The sequence below is a fragment of the Mytilus galloprovincialis genome, chromosome 5, assembly GCF_965363235.1.
Source record: "Mytilus galloprovincialis chromosome 5, xbMytGall1.hap1.1, whole genome shotgun sequence".
Classification (NCBI taxonomy): domain Eukaryota; kingdom Metazoa; phylum Mollusca; class Bivalvia; order Mytilida; family Mytilidae; genus Mytilus; species Mytilus galloprovincialis.
This window is the reverse complement of record NC_134842.1, coordinates 66,393,460-66,415,766: the sequence shown is the minus strand read 5'-3', so window position 1 is coordinate 66,415,766 and position 22,307 is coordinate 66,393,460. Positions and strand designations below refer to the sequence as shown.

Genomic DNA, 22,307 nt, shown 5'->3' with positions numbered 1-22,307 from the left:
TATCATTTAAAAATAATTCATCGGCATTGATTTGCAAACTTGCCTAACACATTGTTAAACATTTGACAAGAATTGCACACGCGAGAGCGCTTACAAGATCGGAAAGACGCGCGCCTGTTATTTATATGTCCACATAGCGTTACACGGGGACAATAAATACAAGGTTCAGTTTCATCATAGAATACAAAAGATCACAGTTGCTAGATAAATTCTGATACTTGATACATACAAACTTGAAGTGATGTTTGATTGTCATGAATTATGAATGAACAACTATCTTGAATTTTTTTTATAAAATGTTAATGTTACATAAATAATATATGCATAGATCAAAAACAGACAAAAACAAGTAAGACAAATAACTGTTAAAAGTAGACAACACTGTTAATTGGAGACTATCAATAATTATAATGGTTAAACTGCCAATTTTGTGTGACCACCTGGTTGTTACATGCTCGCATTATTGGACCTTGACCATCATGATCTAGACACAATCCACTTTTGATATGTTTGAGATATCCACTCTGAAAAAAAAAGTAGGATGTATAGCTTTATAATGTGTACTCTAAAAATATTCAAATTTAAAAAGAATGACAGTTCGACATAATAAGTATTTTGATTGTTTATTTTTTTTTTAAATTCGATGCCAGCGAACAATTCGTACTAATGATACCCCTCTTTCCCGCTGTACTAAAATATTCAGTAAACACGAAGCAAATACGCGATGGATGTAAAAACGCCATGCACAATCCCAGTCGGACAAAATATCACAATCGGGAACAGGATACTATCGCCAAACTCCAGAAAAGGACTACAGTTCTATCTAAAGGGCCTAGACCGTAATAACATGTCGCTTGTACACGAGTCCATACACCGAAACAATGTACCGGTCACGTGATGGTGTCAAATCAGTATAACCACTCCTTTCTTCGAAGATAGGCATACAAATTGAGATACAAATATAAGGACAGGTTGAGCTCTACATCATGTACATAACACATCACATTCTTTGTATGTCTGTCCTAAGCCAGAAACATGTAGTCCAGGGGTTGTCGCTTGTTGCCGTTTGTCATAATTTTTCCGTTTTATTCGTTAAGCTTAAATAATGCTTATAGTTGTATATGATACATAACCATATTAACAATCGTATAAACCCGGTAATTCTAAAGAGTGTATGGTGACCTTTTCCGAGTACATCTACGTCATTCGGTCTCTACTGGATAGTTGTCTAATCAGCAATCATACTTTTAAATTTAACATTTGCTCATAAACACACAAGTTTGGCATTGTCGTCTAATACAACAAAGAAACTACTATATAATTTAAGACCTTGTAATCATCGTCATTTTGGGAAATGTGTCTCAGGGACGTTTCTAAATTACGTATTTTACATTGTTGTTAGTCCTATTAATTACGAACAAGGTAAAGCAAGTGATGCATACCATGTAATTTTTCATTTATTTTTAGCACCTCATTTTTCTCTATTCTTTACATTGTTGTCCATTATTCTCTATTCGTTAAACCCTATCCACACCATCATGCATCAAAAGCCGTTTTACTATGTATTCGAATTTCAAGATATCTCCTATTATATATAAGATATCTTATATAATATATAAGATATCTCATTTCATATATAAGATATCTTATATAATTTCATTTTTATAAGATATCTCATATATTATATAAAATATCTCCTAAAATTAATAAGATATCTCCTAAAGTTTATAAGATATCTTATAAAGTATATGAGATATCTTACAAACAACTTTTATATAAGATATTTTATATAATTTATAAGATATATTATATAGTTTAAAAGATATCTTATATAGTTCATGAGATATCTTACAACGACAATTATATAAGATATCTTATAAACTATATAAGATATCTTATTAACTATATGAGATATCTTATAAACTATATAAGATGTCTTATAAACTATATGAGATATCTTATAAACTATATAAGATATCTATTAAACTATATGAGATATCTTATAAAATATATAAGATATCTTATAAACTTTAGACGATATCTTATAAACTTTAGGAGATATCTTATTAACTTTAGGAGATATCTTCTAAACTTTATGATATATCTTATAAACTAAATAAGATATCTTATATAATTTAATTTTTATGAGATATCTTATATATTATATGAGATATCTTATAATATAAGATATCTCCTAAAATTTATAAGATATCTTATATACTTTATAAGATATCTTATATACTTTATAAGATATCTTCTAAAGTTTATAAGATATCTTCTAAAGTTTATAAGATATCTTCTAAAGTTTATAAGATATCTTATAAAGTATATGTGATATCTTATAAACAATTTTTATATAAGATATCTTATATAGTTTATAAGATATCTTATATAGGTTATAAGATATCTTATATAGTTTGTGAGATATCTTATGAAGACAATTATATAAGATATCTGATAAATTATATCAGATATCTTATAAACTATATTTCCATTCTCAATTTTATAAGATATATAATAAACTTTATGAGATATCTTATAAACTATATAAGATATCGTATAAACTGTATAAGATATCTTATAAACTATATAAGATATCTTATAAAGTTTATGAGATATTTTGAAGTAAGAATAAATAGCAAAACGGCTTGCCATACAAATGTAATGCCGGAATGACAAAGCATAGCAAAATGCATCAACAAGTTCAATGTAATGATAAAATTATATATTTCTTGGTCTTTTGGTCTCTTGTGGAGAGTTGTCTCATTGGCCATTATACCACATCTTCTGATTTTATATATATCCTTTAACCTGATAGGTGTTTCGAGCTCTGGAAACCAGGCAAACCATGATTATACATTTAGCACAGTCTTTTAACATTAAAACACAGACCTTTTTATGGTCCCATTTATCACGAGGACCTATAATACAGCCTTCTAACACCGGTCTGGTACCTTCATGTATGTCTTTCACAACCACACACTGTGAAGTTGTTCGAAGTAGCTTCTCTTTGGTCCATGAAAAAACCTGAATTTAAAGAGGAGGACGTATTAAATATAAACTCAATGAAACAGTAAACTAACGGCAAAAAACAAATGAGGTCAATGTATTGGTTTGAACAATAGGAAAGGGTCTTATATGTCAAGTGATAACAATTTTAACACTTGACATATAAGAAAAACATATAAGTATCCCGTAGTCATATGTGACATGCATATAATATATAGATATTCCATAAACGTCAATCAAACGGACGGCGTCCGTGATTGACAACACTCAACTCAAATTAACGGTATTTCACGTCAAGTATAAGAATTTGAGAATAAATAGTCAATCAATAAATATTTAATTATCAATGACGGATAAAACTGAGAATATTTTTATTTATTTGCCGATTTTGTTATTCTGGAGGGAGTATTCAAAATTAAATTGAACTTTTTCTCTGCAAGCACGCACAACTATTGGCGAGGAACAAACAGTGCATGAATCTTATCTCACTTCACTTTTCTGTTAGAACATCTTACATATAGCATGGTGGGATGCACAGTGTTGATACATTTTTAGTACATTATTTGCATCGTATCCCAGCCTATGTTCGATGGTCTGAATGGAGGTCTTTCATTTTTGTATTCATGGACTATAAGTCATTTTCTCTTTTCTTTATATTTGTTGTCAATCTTTCTCTTTTCTTTATATTTGTTGCCAATCATTCTCTATTCGTTTTATTTTAGAATCCAATTATTCTCTATATTCTTTATGTTATTGTCCTATTTTCCTCTGTTCTTTATAGTTCATGTCTGTAATTTTCTATTCTATAAAACCCATCCAGAACTTCATATAAGTTGATATATTTTTTTCGATCTGGTATTGTCAAATCAAAACGTTAAGAAAACATTACATTGAAACCAAATTATTGATAATTATAAATATTTCGATTTGAGAGTCACTGATGAGTCTTATGTAGTCGAAACGCGCGTCTGGCGTACTAAATTATAATCCTGGTACTTTTGATAACTATTGAAACCAAATTATTGATAACCTGCATTTACTGCATGGTTTGTTCTGATAAAACACGATTTAGGAATATCTATGCAAGTTAAAGGATGAATTAGGAAAATATCAACATGATTACCTGAGTTTCCAGTTTGTAATGACACATTTCCAGATAAAGAGCTTCTGGGGCTGGATAAAGATAACTATGATTGTCTAAACATTGATTGTTTTGTATATTTCGTGCCTACAAAAGAAGTAAGTGACACTTACTAATTCTAGTTATATATTTATTTAAACAAAAACATTAATAACATGGTACACTAGGCCATACACATGTTGTTGGTTTTTGTTCATTTCAATTTTCAAATATGAATTAGATCATAATATAACTAATGTAATGTTTTTGACTTTTTTTTTTACAAAATTCAATTTATTTTCTAAGAAGAACGAAAAGGTAGATGGGGTGTCTAAATTATAGTCCACAGATTTTTTTAATAATTTGCCAAAATGTTGTTTTTATAATGCTTTTTTAAAATAATAATAAAAAGAATTGGTTACCGTGCTTATGTTTACGCTACACGGTGTTCAAAATTGACAGATTTTGTATAGATTATGCATGGAAAACCCTATTTTCTACAATAAAGAGTAAACCACTCCATAGAAATTTGAGATAACATAGGAAAAGATAGTTTTAATAGTATGCTTTAAATTAAGAAAAAGAAAAAAATGTGGTCACAGGACCCGTGTTCTTGCTACATGATAAAATAGGTAAATTCCTTACACAATATATTGTAAAATACCCAAATCTGAATTATCTGCCCTTGAATTTGAGTTGCCTCCCCTTATGTGGCAAAGTTGTTAAAAAATTAATTTAACAAAAATTAACAGTTTTTTGTAAAATCAAAAATAATATAAAACATGTCATTTTCTATATTGAAGTGAAAGTTCTTACACATGAATTAACTTCTACTCTTAAAATTTGCTCTTAAAATTTGCTCATTCTATTTAAAAAGATCTAGACCTTGTTTTCTGGTATTTCCAAATCCAAGATGGAGGAAGACAACCTACCTTAAGTAAGAAGGAATTTACTAAAAAATGACAATTTCTCGACATTTTAATATTTAAATTTAGCTGTGAAATGTTTGATAATAACGGGTAAAAGGGTTGTCATTCCTTTATGTTATTAAAGCAGTATGTATCTGATGTGCAGATTGTGCATCCAGTCTTACGCATGTAGAATTATTCTATGATCGAGTCCAATAAATACGGCTAGTAAAATACTGATACTATAATGTGAGAACAGTGCTGATAAGCATAAAATCACTTAAGTTAAGATATACATTCGTAATTACTAATTTATCGTAGGACATCATAAGTTATCTACCTTCATATCCGTAGATATGGATATTTTGCCACCCTGAATTACCCCAGTACACCATGAGGCGTAGCCAAAGGGTGTACAGGGAACTGAAGGGTGTTAAAATATCAATATCTACGGATATGAACGTAGATAACAAATTTATCCCCGGTCTTAGTCCGAATCGGGTGAGTTTTATGGAAACTCGGGTACAAAGTGTAACGCGAAAACAACGTTTTTTTCATTCTCTAAAAATGTTTTATTTGGAAATTTTACATATTATTTACGGGGTGTAGAACCCTACAGGTAGTCAAATATAAGACGTTTTTAATACGAAGACAGAGAAACTGGATTGAGTCAAATTTGGCACCCAATGTTGTGAGCGAATTACGCCATAGATGGTGTGACGTCAACGTGGGTAATTTGCATAGCTAGGTCAGTAGTCCCATTTCTTTGAAAATGTGGCAGTCAAGTGATGCATTTACTGAAATGAGTGTAAATGATCGTCATAATAGGACAAAATCGTTAATGAATCAAATATTTAATTACAAACATCATGGATAATCTACAGAATTCAATAATTCACAAGGAGCGATCATGGAACTAAGGAAAACTTGCGTGAAGTTCCCCGGGATAATGGTTAGCAACGTCCGGGGATATGGGTTAGGAACACCCATGGGCTATGGGTTTTGTAACGACGTGCGTTAACCAATCAAAATCCTAGATATATACTAAGCCGGGAATAAGTAGAAATATCCGTTCGTACGGAACAAATCTTAACTTATTAAGGATTTATTCTTCTGACTTTTCAGTCTCATTCAGTCTCGTTGAAATCTCGTTCTTGAATTGTTTCCAAATCGTCTGATAAAAGTGGAAAATATCAATGAATTTTAAAAATATCATAATCAAACATAACTCTGTGCAAAAATTGTGTATTTACAATGAATGGTTTTTTAGTAATCCAGTTTTCCAATTTTACGACCAATCAAGTCAGTATTTTAAGCCAAAATTTCGAGAAAATGGGTTAGGGATACAAAAAATTGTTCTACAAGAGTCCTGTACATCCCATATCATTTTGGTCTTTTAAAATTTCTTAGATATGTATTTGTTCAATCATTTGTAACAAAAAAAGTTGAAATAATATGCATTTTGCTCTTAAAACTGAGAAAAATTACAAAAACACAAAATTGACAGCATGGTAAATTTCACACAAAAAAGCGTCAAATTATGATAAAACTTTCTTATATTAACACCTACCTATAGTTTTTTTAAGAAATATTTATTCAGTTCGGTCCACTTCATCTTTATAGAAAGTATGAACAAAAGTTTAATTGTGGAACTGTGATTTTTTTCACGATAATAGCCCCAAAATAGGTAAAAATCGATGAAAATGGGAAAATCACCAAAATTAGGCATTTTCAAAGGGCCGTAGCAAAAAAAGAAGTGCACCACCATATGATTTTTTCTTCAACAATTATTTTGTTACAGTCTTCTTAACCCAAAAATCAGGTTAAGAAAAAAAGTTTAATTCTAGAAATGTTTGGCTCCTCAGAGGTGTACATCCTTAAGTAGCTTTATGCAAACGGTCCCAGGACACACTACGTATACATAACCGAGACAAAGCAAACAAATTACGGGCTCGTTTTATAATGATTTCTATACCGTTCCTAATGCATAAACAATATTTATTCTAATGCAATTTGGATGTAACAATTTTTTTCATTGGCTAAAAGTTGCCGTCAAATCCACAGTTGACCAGGCGTAACTAAGGAGGGACCCGCCATTTTGAATTGATGAATCAACAAATGTTCGAATACTACTATATAATCGAAAATAAAACAACACCTACATTTCGAATTCGCCGTTTTAATATTATTTTATCCGAAATTGAAGCGTACAGGTAACGTAATAACCTCCAGTCTGTAAGCTTTCATTTGAATGACGTCATGTTTAGCCATGGCGTCTTTGTTCCAAAATCATTCATGAAGTTTCGCGGATTTTTTTTTATTTGACAAATTTAGACATTTTTTCAAGTTTTATCGCTTTTTTTTCTTTTTGTAATGCATTAGAATCGGAATAACAGTACTGTAGTTGGAGAGTTGCCACCGTCAATTTTGATTTGACGGTCGCAAATCTCCGTTTTACTGTCTCCGCTACGCGTTGCCAGTATTTGCGACCGTCAAATCTACAATTGACGTTTGCAACTCTTCAACTACAGTACTGTTATTCTTAAAATATATTAAAAGTTTCTTTTGGTATATGATCTACTGAATTTAACAAATAATTTTAAATACATTTTATATAATAAACAAGAACATCAGTTCAGCGATACAGGCCTTACTTATATATATGTTTATGTGTTTCGTGTCAACCCCTATAACAAATTGAAAGTTTTCAAATAAAACACTTCCGCACTCCCTGATCCAGAAAGTATATATTTTGTTATAAGAGTAGTAAATGAATGCATTCCGATACAGAATTCTAAATCTGAGTGGGTTCTTGTCGACAAGTTGGTAATAGTAAAGAAAATTCTGCTATTACGAAAATCTGCTGACGGTCGGTGTTTCTCTTGAGGGCACTCCGTCTTCCTAAACCTATAAAAACTGACCAAAACAAAATAACCACAAGTGCTGAAAGTGCCGTTAAACACCAATCAATCAATCAATCAATCAAAAATCAGAAGGTAGATTAACTGCATACCGCCATCTTGGATTGTAAAATCTCCCGTTACATGACTTAGTTGACTATTTGATTCCGACAACACAATACTTGGTATTTGATAAATCAGTTTATATAATACAACAAATCAACTTTTCTTATTTATTCCAATACACATCAATTGGCAATCTGTCTGAAAAATTTAAATAGCTCAGTTGGGAGAGCGTTAGACTGAAGATCTAAAGGCCCCCGATTCAATCCCGGGTTCCGACACGGAATAATCTGTCGGCTGGCAGGATATTATTTGCTACTCACTACTTACTGACCGTGCAAGGGCTGTTTAGCCAGTCAAGGTCATTAAAAACGTTCATTTGTTGCTATAGAAATTTTCTTGTTGTTTGCTTTCGTGATATTTTAAATTTAAATGTTGACATTGTTTGTATAGGTAATACTTTTATCTATCTTTGTCCTGTTAGACTTAGCATTCGATCACTTCGACAATTTTCACTTACAAACGATTTAAGTATTACAAATTGTTAATGTCTTAATTACTTTAACGGTACCAACTTTATTGCATCAGATGCGCATTTCGACCATAAGTGCCTTTTTAGTGATGGAGGCAACATATATAACACAAGTCCAAAACCTTTTCTAAGTGATGAAGGGCTGATAAAACAAAAAAGGATCAAAAGTAAAGTACAACCCGGTCAAGGAATCTGATCTATTCATAAGGGAGAAACATTCCTTAAATATCGCCCTGAACATGCATGAAATATTTGCCACTGAACATTAAAACCCTACAATCAATCAATTAATTTATAATGATTTCGGAATTTTATAATATTCGGCAAATTTGAATAGAACAATACACGTATTTCCATGCTTGGTTAAACAAGGGCACTACAGTTTGTTTGTTTAAGTTTTTTTTTGCGGGGGGGAGTGATTGCGTTCATCAATCTTTTCTGTGTAATGTTTTGTTGTTTTCGTTTGTCTTTTCCTTTTGTGTCATTGTGTCATTACAAAAGATTCGTATTTCTTTCTGAAGTGTTCTGATTGTTTAGAAAAGTGTCTGGCATCTGGCCAATACTTACTGATCCCCAAGCAAAAACATTATCATCAAAGACGAATAATTCCTGCCAGATATTCGTCAAAAACCAAGTAAAATTTTTACACTGTAATTTCTCCTTCAGCTTGAATCGTTCTGATAAATCCCCAGCGTCAATAGTCTAGCGATAAATAAAGAAAAACGTACGGTCAAGTTACTGTAAACGGGCTGTGATTGCACAGATTTTGGCTCGTTTACAGAAATTCATGTATCAACATATTCGTTTGTAAGAAAAATCCATATATGGACTTGAAATTGGAGATTTGATGATTTTCGACAAATTTAAGAACGTTTTACGCCGATTTTATGTGCTTTCTATACAAGTATTCACCTATTTTGAAAGAAATCAATTAGTTATATTTCAGAGAATGAAAACAATAATTGCATATTTTTTTCGATTGTCAGTTACAGTTCAACGAGCCAACTTTGTATGCAAAATTTTACCAAAATTTGTGGCAAAACTCATTTACTATTCCTTGACCTTAAAGAATACAAGATCAATAAAAATGACAGAAAGAAGTTTCATAATTAACACAACATTTCGTGTTACACCGAGCAATGTTAAGTAAGGACTGATTGTACTTTAACAAAATGCAGTATGTCTAATTTCAACATTAGCCTCTTTTTTTGTGTTGTAAAACACAATGTAATATCTTTGTATGTAGATAACAGTAAATAAAATAATTCTTCAATAAATCGTTGATTTTTAGATCGTAGATTGATTTTGTAAATATTTTGTGGATCTGTAATTTTACTGTCAACTTATACGAATTATAGAAATATGTTTGCACGATAAGTTAACTATTTAGCTGCAATAGTTTAAACTGTATCATACCGCCATCTCTGGGTAACTATCATAAACAAATCGTCTGTGTTTCGGTTCCATCCACACTTCTACTGCCCGTTTATAATTGTAAACCTCGACATACCTTCTACCACCGGGAAAACTGTATGGCTGTGAACGTGGTATGTGTCCTATATGAGAGCAGGGAATGTGAATAAGACGTCCACCACACATCCAGACCTTAGTTAAAAACCAGAATGAAATTTAAAAAAAAGGTAAAGACAATAATTAAATTTAACAGATGTAAAACAAATTATTGTTACAGTAATTGTATTTTAATCTGATATTGATCAGAATAAAAAGAAATGTATCTAATGCGTAAATGAGACGGCAATTCATCAACATGATACAACAAAAAATGCTCGGGGGAATGGAACGCCACAGCTGTCTTATGATCAGAATAACCATGTCGTTAAGGTTAGAGATATATCATGAAACCAATGTTCTATACTATACATACATTTGACTATAATACTATGTCAATTCGTTATATCACTAAGATACATTTATATACTATAAATACATTTGACTATAATACTATGTCAATTCGTTATATCACTAAGATACATTTATATACTATAAATACATTTGACTATAATACTATGTCAATTCGCTATATCACTAAGATACATTTATATACTATGAAGACATTTGACTATAATACCCTGTCAATTCGTTATATCACTAAGATACATTTACATACTATAAAGACATTTGACTATAATACTATTATAGGGTTGTAAAAGCGTTGACCGTGCGTACATTTTTAGAAATGTACTTCGGTCAACGCTTTTACACCCCAATAAATTTACAAAAGGAAGCATTCAATTCTTAAATAGGCGAGGATAATTGACGAACCTTTCCGGTGAAGGACATAACTCGAAAGTGGTCTATGATATCGGCATGAATTGTCATAATCATGGTAGTTATTGATATATGTGTGTCATAAATATGATATGGTATACATTTTCATTATTCAAAATATATGAAAAGTGTGAGGTATTGGATATTTCAGCTTCTCGTCCATACCACAAAAGGAGTTAGTTCCCCCTTTCCCGCGGTGAGCATATAACGATGTATGTCGTCCAAAACTTCTTTTAGTAAATATGGTCTAGATGTCACTCAGACAGCATAACAACTAATTTCTGTTCAATTGTTAAAGTCATGTTGTCTTGTAAAGATTAAATAGTTCATGTATATATATACAATTTACATTAATAAGTACATACCCTCCAAGACATTTCCAGATTTTCACCACCCATATATACATGCCTTCATCGTAAGTACCTATCTCACCAAAATAGTTACTGTCCACGGCATACGCAGCACCAACCATTACCGTACCACTGAAATATCAAAATCAGAAAACAATTATAAATAAAGGATAATGGTTTTACTCCTGGTGTTTTAATAATGCGATAAACTAAGAATTGGAATTTAGGGGGAGGGGCGCAGGGACAGAAAGATTTATGACTCGTATGAACTGAAAATAAACAATTTTGTTCAAGACAAGATGAAAAAGAATATGCTGCCTACAGCAACGCCGAAATTAATTGTGTACAGAATTGGGATAATGAAATAAGCCGTGCGAAATTATTAAGCCGGCCTGGAAAAAGAAAAAGAAAAAAATGAATGATCTGTCTGTAATCAAAAATCATACAGTCGTCCCTTAACTTCATACCAAAGAATGTACTTTTGATGTATTTATATGGAATAACAACACTGGCACGATACCGCTGCAGGTTGGTTTGGCAATCATTTTGAGGGTCAATTTTGTCATATAGCTTTTCAACTGTTTCGGTTCTTATACATCCTTGGCTTTCTTATATTCATCTTCGAGCGTTCCTGACAACGAGAAAATTCAGAAAAGCCCTATGAACGCATGAAATTTATAAAATGTTATTTTCAATATTGTTTTCTATTTTAGATATAGTTCTAGTTTTATTCTAATAATACTTGTTATGTTTCTTATTATTGAATATTAACATACGGTCTTGCGTCTTCCTCTGTAGCTCCAATCTGATCTTTTCTGAAGAAAGTTTCAAAAAACCCAAGTTTCCATTCAAACCCATAGCGAGGCAAATGACTCTCGTAGAAATAATATTCAAAGTTTTCTGCATTTACATAGTCAAGTACTGCCATAGCTATTGTTTTTCTGTCCTTCTTAACCTCTGTAAGCAAGGGTTGTAACCTGAAAGTCAATCAATACACTTTTAAGGTGGTACCTTACACTACAGGGAGATAACTCTGTAAAATCAGCTAAATGTTTTAATTACGTTATGTTGTTAAGGGGTATTAAGCTTCTCAATGATAAAAAATAGTGTTTGTCAAATTGCTATATAACTAGTGTATTTTTTCTGACAAAACGGTTGGTTCAATTTTTTTTATATTCTAATATTTTTGTTAAAAGGTCAAAATTAATACTTTGGTAAAATTTTATGAAAATTAAAGAGTTGTTACCTGAAAGTCAATCAATACACTTTTAGTCACAAAATAAGCATTCTTCCTAACTGAAAACATTGACTGTATGCATTCAGATTTAATAGATTATACATGTAGTGGGGGTGGGGGTGGGGAAGTTTACGTGTCAATATTTTATAATCATATTTCACTATAAGTAAATGTAACAATGCGTCCTTGGGTAGATGAAGAGCTTCTGAACTAGTACCCATGAACGTTGATGTTGACTAAGTATTTTATCATTATTGAGGTATAGCAACTAGAGGTTTACTTTAGATTTAGAAAAGGACAAGGGTTAAAAAATAATCAAATTTGTTCTATGTGTGTAATCACAAATTACCAATCATTCCAGTTTCGTACTGTATATATTTTTTTTTACAATAATGTTACTCATTCTTAAATCTTAGAATTATCTAAAACGAAGGATCTAGGACATATTTATAAACTAAGCAAACATTTCATTAAATACAAATAAATGACCAATACACTAAGGAAGCAACACTTTCACTGACATTTCTCCTCTTGAAAAATTAATGATTGGAGGTTTGTAGTTATGAAATTAAACTCTTAAACTGTACCCTAATTTTAAAGCATTAACATAAACAGTACTTCACACCATCTAATCTCACAGCGATAACTTAAGCGATACTACACAACAGCAAATATCATAGCGTTAACTTAAACGGTACTACACACCACCCAAGCTTACAGCGTTAACTTTAACGGTACTTCACATCACCTAGTCTCACACATCCTAACTTAAAGGGTACTACCCTAAATTAGTCCAAATCAATTTCATTGCCAATTTTACGTTGTTGCCTGCCGGGATACACGAATAATGCTTTACTTTTGAAATTATACGGCAAGTGAATAACAGTAAAAAGTTACACTTCTTTTGCTTTGAAGGTAGTTTAGGGTCAGGCGATTTTAAAAGTTTCCATACCGATGTTTGTACAAATACGTCAAACCATGAGACGACTTAGTTTATTACCATCATGTTTAATATAAGATTTCATGTAAATGTCTAGCGACTGACATGACTATCATTTTATCAATTATGGATATTTGACGAGGTCTATACGTTATATATGGACCTGTTCATATTATAATGACTGAGGTTCATATATATCGTATTGACTGAGTGAAAGTCCTTAATTTATATATTACATATGTAAATAGTGTAAGTTTAATATAATATATTGACTAGATGTTACTATTTTTGGAAATGATATTGACTCCATGATACTATTTTAAGTAACACGGAGTCAATATCATTTCTAAAAATAGTAACGTCGAGTCAATATGTCAAAATAGTGAAAGAATATCAAATACATATTGGTAAAAACGTGAGAAGTTGTAAAAACATGGTTCCTCAATGTAATAAACATAATAGTTATTGAAGAACTGGTCATTATCGTGATACATGGACTGCTGTAGGACAGTCCATATATCACGATAATGACCAGTTTTTCAATAACTATTATGGAAATATTGACTTCCAAGTGACTGTCTTTCACCGTTATAGTAAAGCTAGTAATATACCAGTCAATATTGACTTCCATGTGACTGTCTTTCACCTTTATATATATAGTAAAGCTAATAATATTGTGACGAAACTTATTCAGTTACCTAAATTGTGTTCTAAGTTTATCTATTAGGAAATCGGCAAATGTTTAAATCCTTTTACTTTCGTTTCTTAATAAAGTACGTTAATTACGGTTGTAATACGGAAAACGATTTCCGAAGTTTTGGTTTTTATACTGGTTCCGATCCTATCTAGTCGAAAAGTAAGTGCTTGATATTAAATTACTACAGGCGTTATTTTAAAACGTAACAGTCATATGGAATATATGTATTTCTGTTTAGAGATCATATGCTTTTTAGGTTAGAGATTATTCTAGTTTCTCGCAACGTTAATCAGTTCGATCGTCAGATTTCCCAGAGTGCAGACTTAAGAATTATTTGACTAATCACCACATTTAGTTAAACATGTCAGGTAGAGGTGGATCGTTATGACCTCGAGCAGTGAGTCATGCTCACCTTCGTTGTAGACTGGAGATATATTCACCATTGTACACTTACGTGCAGACCGAGTCACCTACAATACAAAAGACACGGAAACGGTCATCAAAAGCTAGATCAGACAGGAATAAACGCCGTCTAGAAGCTAACATAGCTAAGAAATCCACACCATCGACGTCCACACCAACGACAAGTTAAAATGGAGAACCCGCTAAAAAAAATGTCTAGAAAATTACCCCTATGAAGAGCTTACCAGCAATACCGAAGAGAACGGAGAAAATACCGCTCAACATACAGAAGCACCGTTAATCACAGTACCCAATGATGATAGAACACTATCCTGAAACCACACGAGGATCCCGCCTGCACGACAGGTGACGAGGGTCAACTTTCAGCAAGTGTAGGAATGGAAAAAACTGAACGAACTGCAAGATTCAGGATAGGAAAGATAATGCTCGACATCCCACAAAAGACCTTTCTGTTCGAGGTGGAAAAGGAAGCCAGTTTTATCCTTGTTTATCTACATAAGCTGTACCCCTATAAACTGATAAAAAAAGAAAAAGAACCGACTTTCTATAGCGCCATCAAACAAAGTCATGACCACTGGTTAGACGTACGAGACAAGATGAATTTCCTGTACTCAGAAGAACGTAAATTGAGCATCAAAGAAATGGCTAAGAAGAACAATTTCAAATTGAGAAAAGTAGATAAAATAAAGGCTATATGAGTGAAGCCTTAACAAAAGGTAATTATAACTATTTCTGAATAAGAAGTAGCTTACCAAGGACCTTTGGTTAAACTTTTATAAGCAAGAGCCAATTGTACTATCTGAATAAGGTGGTGACATATTGTCCTGTGGTATATAATTAAGGTCACAACGTTATACTGTCCCTTTGGAACAATGACACCATGGGCCTGAACAAGGACCATGGGCGCATTGGAAACCATATTTCCATATTACCTTTGAATCAAAGAACTAATGTTCTGTAAGGCAAATAGGTTACATCCATATATCAACTTTTGAAGTAAGGTTAAGTCACAGCTCCAGTTAAGTGGCCCTTGTGTTGTACTCCATTGTAAGATTAAGGGTTCCATTTTGTTTACTTACAGGAAGTTATCTTTTTTTACTTGTTGTTAGGCTTTTATATCTGAGGTTGAATTAGTTTAGGAAACACTTTACCATTTGTAAGAGTTAGCCAACGATACGCAACAAATCCAGGAAAGAAACCCTGGTACGGATCTACGGGTACACAAAGTACCATCTGGCGTGTAGGACCCCCTGCACGTTACAATATATAGCAGTTTATATTGACCTTCATGTGACTGTTTAACACCGTTATAGTAAAGCTAGTAACATACCAGTCTATATTGACTTCCATTTGACTGTCAAAGAACACAGCAACTTGTCCAGTTGAGGCTCGCCATCCGTTTACTCGAGACGTACCTGCGCCTACACGTTTAGGATTACGTACAATCTTTATCATATCTTTAGGAAAATTGTCATTCATATACTCGTCTAGTGGCCTTTTCAGTTCAACTGCAATAAATCATAATATTAAATAGTTATTCCGCATGTCTATTAATCTAGAATTACAATGAAACAGCAAACAAACGTTATTCCGCATGTCTATTAATCTAGAATTACAATGAAACAGCAAACAAACATTATTCCGCATGTCAATTAATCTAGAATTACAATGAAACAGCAAACAAACGTTATTCAGTAGTCTATTAATGTAGAATTACAATGAAACAGCAAACAAACGTTATTCCGCATGTCTATTAATCTAGAATTACAATGAAACAGCAAACAAACGTTATTCCGCATGTCTATTAATCTAGAATAACAATGAAACAGCAAACAAACGTTATTCAGCATGTCTATTCCTCTAGAATTACAATGAAACAGCAAACAAACGTTATTCCGCATGTCTATTAATCTAGAATTACAATGAAACAGCAAACAAACGTTATTCCGCATGTCTATTAATCTAGAATAACAATGAAACAGCAAACAAACGTTATTCCACATGTCTATTAATCTAGAATTACAATGAAACAGCAAACAAACGTTATTCCGCATGTCTATTAATCTAGAATTACAATGAAACAGCAAACAAACGTTATTCCGCATGTCTATTAATCTAGAATTACAATGAAACAGCAAACAAACGTTATTCCGCATGTCTATTAATCTAGAATTACAATGAAACAGCAAACAAACGTTATTCCGCATGTCAATTAATCTAGAATTACAATGAAACAGCAAACAAACGTTATTCCGCGTGTCTATTAATCTAGAATCACAATGAAACAGCAAACAAACGCAATCGACAATCCTTGCGTGAGTCCGCTACTCTTCTATTTATATGAAAGGAACGGAATCGGATGAGTTGTGACGAATGCAAACAAATTACACAAAGAAAAGACCATGTGCAGATTAACATATTATATTGAATATTATATAAACCCAATCGAGACCCAGTCATAGCAAAGACCTCAATAATCCAATTGACCCTTGTAACAATCATTAATGATATTTTAGTCAATGTGTGACTTGCCAATTTGACTGTTATTCTAACCAAAAAGTAACCTACTCATTTGACTATTGTCGTCAACTAATATAATTTCTTGAAGTAAATGTCTAGGAGTTCTGTTAATTATGCTGTAAACAGTTCGAATTAGAACCGATGGCCATTCGTCATAAAATGGAATAATGACACTTGTAGTTGGGAGATCATGTGCGTATGTCCGGTATTTACACCTGAAAATATAGAAAATAAAATCTTAAATTTTTACAAATACTACCAAAATAGTTTAGAAAAACAAAGGAAATGGGGTTTTCACCCATGACACAAAATCAGTACATGCACAAATACAACAATAAAACAAAAAACAAAACAAAACAAACAAACAAACGAACGAAAAACCACACACACAAAAGCAAAGAAACAGCGCTTTTATTTCGATGGTGCAGATGGTGGTTACTGTTGAGAAATGGGAAGTGATAATTCAAAAATGGAAATCATCATGTCTGTCATAGATTCTAATTTGAAGACGTCCATCTGTGTTAATATCAAAGATCAAAATATAAAGCAGACCTTCTTGTTTTTTATTATCCTTAATTTCACTGAAATATGCATTGTTGACCAATGACAGGACAACACCAATATATCTGAAAGTGAAATTATAATAAAAAAAAATCAAGATGTTTATTTTGTCTTTTAAGAAGGTTTTGTATGACGTTCAGTTCACATGAGTATAAAAACAAGTTGGCCAGAAGGGTGCACAATTTGGACCCATTGGATTATCGACTGTTGATATATCAATCCATCAAACTCAACACATAATTATGTTGTCGATCAAAAATTTTATAACTTTTTTTCTTACAGTAAATCAGTTAATAATTGCTTCCTGTCTAAATGGGTTTGTTATGTTGAATGTCTAAACGTTTTGTTTAAATAAATCTTTGTTCTATGAACAACTCATGGTATTATAGTATAATGGTTTTATGTTGTGATTATTCATATGTATCTTCTGAGAACAATATTATATGTTATGGTATTATAGCGTATATGCGTTATGCCAAGCAATGAATTATTTCAGTTCACAACCAATATGTTATGTCAATCTACCGGTACGTTCTGTGCAAACACGTATAACATTATTTGCAAACACCTATTACATTTTGTGCAAACACCTATCACATAATGTGCAAACACCTATTACATTATGTTCAAACACCTATTACATTATGTGCAAACACCTATTACATTATGTGCAAACACCTATTAAGTTATGTGCAAATACCTACATGTATTACGTTATGTGCAAATATCTATTGCGTTATGTGCAAATATATATTACGTTTTGTGCAAACACCTGCTACATTGTGTACAAACGTACACATAACATAAAGAAGAAATGACAGGACGGAAAGTCGAACCGGGAAAAAAATATTAAATATTTACACTGTGAGATAGTTACAGCTTTCCATACACAATATTTGTTCCGTTTATTTAAATACTTAAGTCTACGTACAAGAATACGCAATGAAATTTCTCTTTCCGGTAAATGACAGTTCGTCCGAAGAATGTTTCATTAATAAAACTGTTTAGTTTAAACCAACCAATAAGAGAGAGGCACATATCAGTTCTTTTACGTCTATTCAATCCTATAATGAACTTGCACATATAGTGATGCGTTCGTTCTTACATAAGTGATTCTGTTTTAGTCAGCTTGCCCAAAATCTCGCCTCCGTAAAGAGCTTTTGGGTAGCATACTTGACGAATAATATTCGCACTCATTAAAGGATTACAGCGTTATGAATACCGGAGCGTTATGACAGACGCAGTGGTTGCTCTTAAGGTCCGACATGCTTTTAATGTACGCTCCATGGTTTTCATTGAGGTATCCAATGAAAAACCAACATGTCTTGCACTTTTAAAGTCATATGAAACGAGTGAGTGGTGAAAAATAATTTTTATCCAATTCTTAAACCAATCCATGCATATATCATAAACTTAGTCCTCTGTGCACGATTTCTTTTCATTTTTTACGCAAATATATCGTATAATCGTCAATTTTGTTTCTCTCTGTCTGTTATGATTTATTAACTATGTCTGTTCATTAAATACCGTGTTTTAAAGCCGAAATTCCCGATTGACACCTTTTAGTAAACAAATAACAAAAAGCATGGGCATTGAGCACGTGTTTAACATGTACAACCAGATAATTGTTTATGTTAAGACAGATTCATGCATATTGCGATCATCGGATTTTTACGAGTAGGGTTACGCTTAGGTCACTATGCATACGGAAAATATGTCGGCGAATTGCTTCCTTGAAGCAAGCAATTAAAAAGGAGTAAACCTCTTCCAAATGTGATCAAATTAAAAAAATTTCCTGATAAAAAAGGATATGTATGTACATAAGTTGTATAGTGAAATTATCTATTTAGTTATAAAAAACATGTGCATATCTTTTTTTTTGGGTGGTCGTGTGATCTAGCGGGACGGCTGCAGTGCAGGCGATTTGGTGTCACGATATCACAGTAGCATGGGTTCGAATACCGGCGAGGGAAGAACCAAAAATTTGCGAAAGCAAATTTCCAGATATTACATTGCTGGGTTGATGTTTAGACGAGATGTATATACATTATGTACACAGCCATGTATCACCATCATTGATGGCGATCCGATGGATACATCTGTTGTAGAGTTGTCACTGACTCAGACGTACTTATAAATATAATTGTTTTCTGTGATTGTATCTTACATTAATTTGTAGGATCCTTTACTATAGATAATTTAGCTGGTCTGTAACAATAGCATCTTCATGCCTTATATATCATGTACTGAGTACGCCGCTAGATTAAAACTGAAGAGAAAAGGTAACACACGGCCAGCGAAAGCTCTGTATTTTTTGGAGAGTCCAGGTGGTCGTGTGATCTAGCGGGACGGCTGCAGTGCAGGCGATTTGGTGTCACGATATCACAGTAGCATGGGTTCGAATACCGGCGAGGGAAGAACCAAAAATTTGCGAAAGCAAATTTCCAGATATTACATTGCTGGGTTGATGTTTAGACGAGTTGTATATAATTATGTACACAGCCATGTATCACCATCATTGATGGCGATCCGATGAATACATCTGTTTTAGAGTTGTCACTGACTCAGACGTACTTATAAATATAATTATTTTCTGTGACTGTATCTTACATTAATTTGTAGGATCCTTTACTATAGATAATTTAGCTGATCTGTAACAATAACATCTTCATGCCTTATATATCATGTACTGTTGTACGCCGCTAGATTAACATTGACGATGAAAGGTAACACACGGCCAGCGAAAGCTCTATATTTTTGGAGAGCCCAGGTGGTCGTGTGGTCTAGCGGGACGGCTGCAGTTCAGGCGATTTGGTGTCACGATATCACAGTAGCATATGTTCGAATCCCGGCGAGGGAAGAACCAAAAATTTGCGAAAGCAAATTTACAGATCTTACATTGTTGGGTTGATGTTTAGACGAGTTGTATAATTTATATTTATATAGCCATTCTAAAACTTTGAGGAATTTGTAAGAAAGAAAGATTGTTCGAAAATTTGCCTTTGAAATACTGTATCTTCATCTCCACCATGGCCTTGATCATTAATACCATCATCTATTTTTTTTAAACTTTAAAATATGTGGATTACGTTTTTTTTTTATTTCTCTCATGATGATTGATTGTTGTTTGCTATTTTTTGATTGGCAAATATTTCATGCATGTTCATCATGAGAACAAATTATCAACAAATACAATAGGTAGGTGCTATTAAAGAGTCCGTACAGGATGAAGATCGGAGAAATTTTGACGACTGCCGCTGGAAAATAAGGGTATATTGGTTAGGATAGACATTTTACCTTGCAGCAGGCCACCCATTGACTCATCAAAAGTTGTTACAAAAGTTCTTTACTTGCAGAAATGGTGACAATCTATCAGCACGAGTAATTGGATTTAACGTCCCTAATCTGACAGGACGTGGCTGCGTACGTGTATATCCGGCACAGCAAAACGGACGCACCACTTTGGAAAGGGTTTCACTGGCGGCCAGAAAAAGAACAAAGAACAAGAGTGACCATATTTCTATTCACCAGTCACGTTGGGGGATTTCCCTAATCAATTAAGTCTTACCTTGCAGGTCTTGAATCCGGAACGAGTCTATTCAAAGGAATCAAATCACTAGCTAGAACATTAATTCTGTATTTAGGTAACAACTCCTTTACCTTTTTCTTTTCTTCACCGACAAACGTAATCCCTCGCCCGTTTTCTCCGTTATTCATATGATCATTACTTCCATATTTATCTATTAGAATATTTCCCGTTTCAATATCCCTAGATTCCCTAAATTCTTCAGCAGATATTATGACCTTTTTAATTTTTTCTTCATTTAAATTCTGATTCGAAGAATTAAAGTTTTGAATAAACTCTGATTTTGTTATGGTACGTACATCTTGCTCTCTCAAGTTCAATTCCATTTTGAAAAACAAAAATAAACATATTACAACTGTCAACGAAATTATACAAATTCCTACAGCACGACCTTTCAATTTCATTTTAGAACTTTTTTGTTAATCTTTAAATTCAAAATTTTAAAAGTAGTGTTTTTATAGTTATAATGAAACTTAATGTTAATCGTTTGTTATATTAAGCAAGCTGTCACCCGATGTCTATCGGTACAATAATAAAACAAAGTGAATTTTTGTTTAGAATCAATGTAGAATAAAAAAAGTAAGATGTAGAATTTATTAGTTTGACGACATCAATACGTTTACTTAAGATATTAAATAAAACAGACTTTGATGTGTTTTTATTTGAAAAGCTGTTGTTGAAGGCCGTGTGGTGACCCACAGTTATTAATTTCTGTGTTATTTGGTCTCTTGTGGAGCGTTGTTTGATTTGAAATTATACCCCATCTTCTTATTTTTATATATAAAAAAGCAGAGGCCGATTCAGTAGTTTCGATTGGGTGGTGGGACGCGTACAAGTACTGTGGATTCATTTATTTTCGTGTGTATCAATTTTCGGGGTTTGAGGAAAACTTTCATATTCGTGGATATTTAATTTCGTGGTTTGGGCAAAGTCTCCACTCATTCCTTTACAAAATTTGTATTTCGTTGAACATTTGAATTCGTGGTTCTCCTGTACAAACGAAATCCACGAAAATTTGTATCCAACGAATATTAATGAATCCACAGTACATTATTTCACGTTTGGAATCAATCTAAAGCATTCGATCGCTATTTGCACAATACTAATTCTGTGGTTAAAAAAATAAAATAAAATAGTCTAATATTTAATAGTTACACGTTCATTGTAAAAAC

General features: G+C 32.5%; 1 non-coding gene and 1 pseudogene across 1 annotated transcript; one reads left to right on the top strand and one right to left on the bottom strand.

Moving 5' to 3' along the window:
- Nucleotides 1-398: 398 nt before the first annotated feature.
- On the bottom strand, nt 399-21,461 carry LOC143074115 (polypeptide N-acetylgalactosaminyltransferase 1-like; annotated as a pseudogene).
- Trnaf-gaa (transfer RNA phenylalanine (anticodon GAA)) lies at nt 8,200-8,281 on the top strand. The gene has a single exon. It is a non-coding gene; the product is annotated as a tRNA-Phe (tRNA).
- Nucleotides 21,462-22,307: the final 846 nt, after the last annotated feature.